Below are 6,000 nucleotides of genomic sequence, written 5' to 3'. Positions count from 1 at the left end.
AGTGTTGTCTGTGATCTGAACCCTCTAGGTTTCCTTAATTTATATACTAAAGAGATTAAAATTTCCTTTCCAACGTTTTATTCCAGTTTAACATCAACTACAGTGCGTATTCAGTGAGGATCATATTTTGTTTTGTACATTTACCAAATTGTCTACCATTTTATGGAACCATTTCATGGCTATTTGGGCAGCCAATAAATCACACCCATGTCAGTCTGCTTTTGTCTCTCTTGGGCTCATGTTAACTGATATTATAGGTAAAATTTCGTTATGTCTTCTTTAGTAATGCCTGACAATTTACATACTGAAGTGCATATTAATTTATCAAATTTTTCTCCTTTATATTTTTTTACTTTATTGAGGTATAATTGACAAATAAACTTGTAATATATTTAAAGTGTACAACCTGATGATTTGCCATGTGTGTATGTTGAGGATTCCCCCCGTGGAGTTAATTAACACACCCGTCACCTCACATATTTATGACTCCCCTTTTTGGTGAGAACATTTAAGTTCTACCCCCTTAGCAAATTTCAAGTATACTATAACACAATACAGTGCTATCAACAATAGTCACTGTGTTATACATTAGATCCTCAGACATTATTCATCTTATAACTGAAAGTTTGTACCCTTTGACCAGCCTCTCCCTCTTTCTACCACCCCTAGCCTCTGGCAACTACGATTCTACTCTCTGTTTCCATGAGTTCAACTTTTTTTTTTCTTTTTAGATTCCACAGGTAAGTGATACCACGCAGTATTTGTCTTTCTTTGTCTGGCTTATTTCATTTAGCAGAATGTCCTCCAGGTTCATCCATATCATCGCAAATAATAGAATTAACTTCTTTTCAAGGCAGAATAATATTCCATGGTATGTATTACCACATTTTCTTTATCCACTTCTCCATTGATAGACATTTAGTTTGTTTTCATACCTTGGTTACTGTGAATAATGTTGCAACAAACATGGAAGTACAGATATCTCTTTGAGATAATGGTTTCAAATCTTTGGCTATATAACCAGAAGTGGAATTGCTGAATCATATGGTCGTTCTATTTTTAAGTTCTTGAGGAACCTCCATGCTGTTTTCCATGGTGGCTGTACCAGTTTACATTCCCACCAAGAGTGCGTAAGTGTTCCCTTTTCTCCACATCCTCACCACATTTGTTATCTCCTGTCTTTTTGATAATAACCATCATAACTGGTATGAGGTGTCTCCTTTATATTAAAACTGGGAGATTATATAGATTTTTGAAGTTATCTAGGTGGGTATCTGTGAATTTTATTTTAGTAAAGTAAAGATGATTGTTTTAGGTTAGGACCCCCAAGAAGCAGACCCTGAGATAAGGATGTGAATGCAAGTAGTTTGTTTGGGAAGTAATTCCCAGGACACACTGGTAGGGGAATGTGGAAGTGAGACAAGAAAGGAAAAGAAATCAGTTGCATTAAAAAGCAGGTAACCATCTCATTGAAAGCAACTGAAGCACAATCTCACTGGAAGCTGCTGAGAGACAGCATAGAGCACTATCCCTCAACTCTTTCACCTGAGGTGAAAGGAAGATTAGAGTGTAATTTATCAATTACAGGGACATTAAGAGTGTAATTTATCAATTACAGGGACATTAACTCCTAAACACTTCTCACCTATCTCACGTGTGGCTCAAGCATGAACCTATGACTAAAGAAAGACCCCAGGCAGGGGGGCACAGTGCTTGCAAAAAGAGGCTGTAGGCATTTTCAAGGAAAGGGAGTGCTGATGAGTGGGACACTAAAAACATCTGCTACAGTCCACCCCTTGCACGACCCAGATCCACTCATGCCCTCCTTGAAATTAATCAGCTCTGCTACAGATTCTATAAAGGGGTAGCTAGACTCTTTTTCTTTCTCTTTCACTCTCTGCACATACACACACATACACACAAATACACACATACACACATAAACACAATTTCTAAAACAAATCTCCCTTTTCTACCACCCTTTCTAGAGTCTTCTCACCCTCAGCCAGCTCTTCCACTGGCCTAAGTTTCCTGCCTGATGAATCACAGGCTACCTCTGGAGGCTCTCAGCCCTACATTGCCTTGATCTTGTCAGATTATTATCCCCTCCGATGGAAAGTACCAAGAGGCTCCTCAATAAATTCCTTGAGTTCCAATTGTATTCCTCTCTGCCCCCATTATGCAGTAGCAACCCTGTCTTCTCATGATAATCAGTAGAGTAACTCCTTTCTTTGCCTGCTGGTCTACTGGCATGAGACACCCAATGTGTCTAGGCAGCAGCCCAAGTTTTAGGTGTAATGAAACCCCAGTTGTGTCCTGGGGTGGAGGCTGTGCCCCAGCCACCCTCTGCTCCCCAGCTGTCTGCACCTTATGAGGTCATTCTATCAGGCTAGCATCTTCCGGCCTGCCACGTCGTCTATGAGACAGTGCTCTCTGCGACCAGAAAACTTCTCCAGTTAGAGATCAGCAATACGAAGTCACTGGTGCGTACAACCATGGGGTGTGGGGGGGGGAACCGACAGCATCTGGTGCATTGATATTCCTGGAGGCTGTGATATTGTGATTTATAATAAGAAATATGTATTTGGATTTCATCCCTGTTTCGGGCACAGGGTTCCTAAAACTCTTGGAATTTCTTAAGTGATGAGATCTATAAAGGTGTCTTTTGTCATGTTAATGGGTTGACTTTTGGACCTCACCTAAGGATGGGGGCAGGTTGCCAGGAGAATCAACCACGTGATTAGAAGATTGGCACTTTCAGTTCCACCCTTGACTTCCAGAAAAGGGATTGGGGTTGGAGGTTGAATCATTGAATGGATCACGTGTATGTAATGAAGCCTCCATTAAAAACCCCAAAGCAGAGGATTTGGAGAGCTTCCAGGTGGGTGAACACATGGAGATTTGGGAAGAGTGGTGGCTCGGTGAGAGCCTGGTAGCTCTGAGACTTTTCCCCATGCCTTGCATTATGCATCTATCCACCTGGCTGCTCCTTTTATAACAAAGTGGTAATCTAGTAAGTAAAATGTTTCTCTGAGTTCTCTGAGCTACTCTAGCAAATAAGCTGAACCTGAGGAGGTCATTGAAGCCTCTGATCTACAGTGGGTTGGTCATAAGCACAGTGATGACCTGGGCTTTTGACTGGTTCTGAAGTGGTGGTGAGGTGGGCTGTGGGGCAGGGGACATGGGAGGGAGGGCAATCTTACAGGACTGAGCCATTAACCTTGGGATCTGATGCTATCACCGGGTAGTGTCAGAATTGAGTTGAACTGTAGGGCACCCAGTTGGTGTCCAAGAATTTCTTGCTGGAGAGTGTGGGGAAAACCCACACACTGGAGGAGCAATAGATATAAGGCAGAGAACCACTGTGCTGTGCTATGAACTATACATCACGTCACATGATTTTATCTTGATAGCTGGACTCTGTTGTTTTTATCACTCAAAGTATCCCTTCTTTTATTTTAGCCTTTATTTTATGCTCTCGTTTGGACACACAAAAATATTGTGTAAGGTAAACCTGAGGACAGAGGAAAGGAAATAAATCAGATCAAATATGACCCATGTCAGGACCTCTTCAATGAGGACAGAGAAGGACAGCTGTAACCGTGAGCAGGACTTGAAGTCCTCAGTTACTGAGCATAACGTATGAGTTTTCCATGATCAAGTGGTAACGGAGAATTGTCTGTTCAGACCCCACTTAGTTCTACTGTTTGGGTGCAAGAGGAAACTGATTTTAGCCTTCAGCCCTAATATATTGGTTAAATGATTACCATTTTAATTTAGAGGCAGCTGAGAAATTATATGCCAATTACTCCCAGTGACCACTGGATTCAAGATGTCTTTTCATTCATTCATTATTGAGGATTGGGCTTTTGTAAGAGGAGGTGATGGTGACCCCTCTCTCTTTCTCTTTCTCATCTAACACCTCCTTCATAGAGATGTTGTAAGGATTTCTGCCTGTGTGGTAGTGAAGCTCAGTAGCCTGCTTTGAATTTCTCAGTGGAAAAAGGTGTTATAAAATTTTAAAGCAAAAAATATACTTCTACTAATAAGGATGTTGATCTTGAAATGCAATATGAAAACCAGAGACTGGAAATTTAAAACTTGTAATGAAATGCTCTAAAGCTGGGATCTCTTCTGACCTTGGGAGTTCGGCAGGGGTGGGCCCAGAGAAGACTTGGATGGAAGATGCTGCAGGATGTGGTGGCGGTGATTCAGTAGGTGGCCTTCTTCCATCCCAAGGTTGTCCGGAGCCAACTCCCGGCCCTGAGTTATAGAGCACTGTGCTGTAGGAGAACCATCTATTGGATGGGATGTAAGACTGAGGTTCTGACCACTTCTGCTCATTAAAAATTCCAGGGCATTTTAATAAGGTTAAGGATGTATCCTTGTGTTCTACAATCTGGTTCCAGTTGGGTAGCAATATTGGCTTCTTAGTAAGTTCTAGAAAAAAAATATATGCATGGAAATTTCAGGAGGATGATTAACATTTCTATGGGAGAATATTCAGGTGGATTGATTCAAAATTGTATCCCGAACTCTTCTTCTAGGAAGTAGCAAAATAAAATACCAGAGGGACTTTCTTATTGGGGCATAAATGTATTTGTATATGAGAGATAAATCCCCTTTCTTAATAAGTTCTTATAATAAGGGTTAATTTAAGGACCCTCACCAGGATTTATATATGGTGATGAAATGACTTGTATTTTGAGGGTTTTTTTCTGGGCTTTTCTTCAGTCCCTAGAATAATTGATATTTAGGATAGGAAATGGAATAAGTTACATAGTGAATGATAATAATTGTTTTAATTTAGAATAATCTGAAAGCTTTTCCTGACTCCATTTAGCTATGTGTCACCCATAATTTTACATTATAATTACAAAAATCACAGCAAGACTGTACAATTTGTTCCTAATAGTAAGTGGACTAAGATCCTTAGAAAAGAAAAAAAGAAGAGAAAAAATAAAATCAGTATAAAGATTAGGTCAAGGAGAGGAGAGTGATTATCAGAGAAAAGTTACACATTCCTAGATTTATCTAGAGTCACCCTTTTCTGGGATGGAAGAAGAATCACATTGCTTTCTTCCACAATCACTATTCTTACAGAGCTCAAAATGCCCCATTTCTAGATTTTGGTTAAAGGAAATCATTGAGCCTAAGGTCTGTAGGTAATTTGCAATTTCTGTGGAAATTTACCGTAGCTCTGTGGTTCCAGTAGGATGAAAAAAATGCCTCACAGTTTCAGGCAGAGAATAACTCAGATTAATTAACATGGTACTTCCCTCTCAGTACCTGAATGTGAGATATTGATTATATCGAGAAGCCCAGATGATGCCTTCTTTTGTGAACCCCATATCAGTAGGAGAAATAATAGACTTGAGCATTTTCCTTTTTGTATTTGCATTTAAGTCTAAATTTAAGTCTATTATTTAAGAGTAAATAATAATTTGTAGACACTGATTACTTCTTTTCTACAGTTTCTACAGGTGATTGTTGTTTAAATGCTGCATTTTGACACTTTTGCTATATTCTTACAACATAGTTACTGTGTTCAAGGCATGCCACACCAGAGTCATAAATGAGATTGCCCTTTTGGAGCTAATGCTTTTGGGGAGGCAAGAATTTAAGAGGCAGTGTAACAAATAGCCCCAGATTCTGTAAGATCCAGTACATCTACCAGTTAAAAGAACATTGTAAATGTAGGGAGTGTAGGATAAATGGTCAAGTTCCAGTGTTCTTTAGCTACATTGACTTCAAGATGAAAAATACATAATTGCTGGATCATGGCATCACCAGACCTGGAATCCAGACTGAATTGTGGAGTGTCTTAAGTGAGGCATCTGTGCTTGTTTCTATATTTATTCAATTAAGATGCTATTATCTGCTCCATCCATTTCGTGTATTTCATAGTGAACAATGTTAATCATCTTTGAAAGCAAAGAATAAAACTATACTTAAATACTTGTATTTCTTTTTAGGACAAACTGTTTCATAATAATTAAA

The sequence above is a fragment of the Eubalaena glacialis genome, chromosome 11 (assembly GCF_028564815.1).
Source record: "Eubalaena glacialis isolate mEubGla1 chromosome 11, mEubGla1.1.hap2.+ XY, whole genome shotgun sequence".
Lineage (NCBI taxonomy): Eukaryota > Metazoa > Chordata > Mammalia > Artiodactyla > Balaenidae > Eubalaena > Eubalaena glacialis.
Note: the sequence above shows the minus strand (reverse complement) of the source record.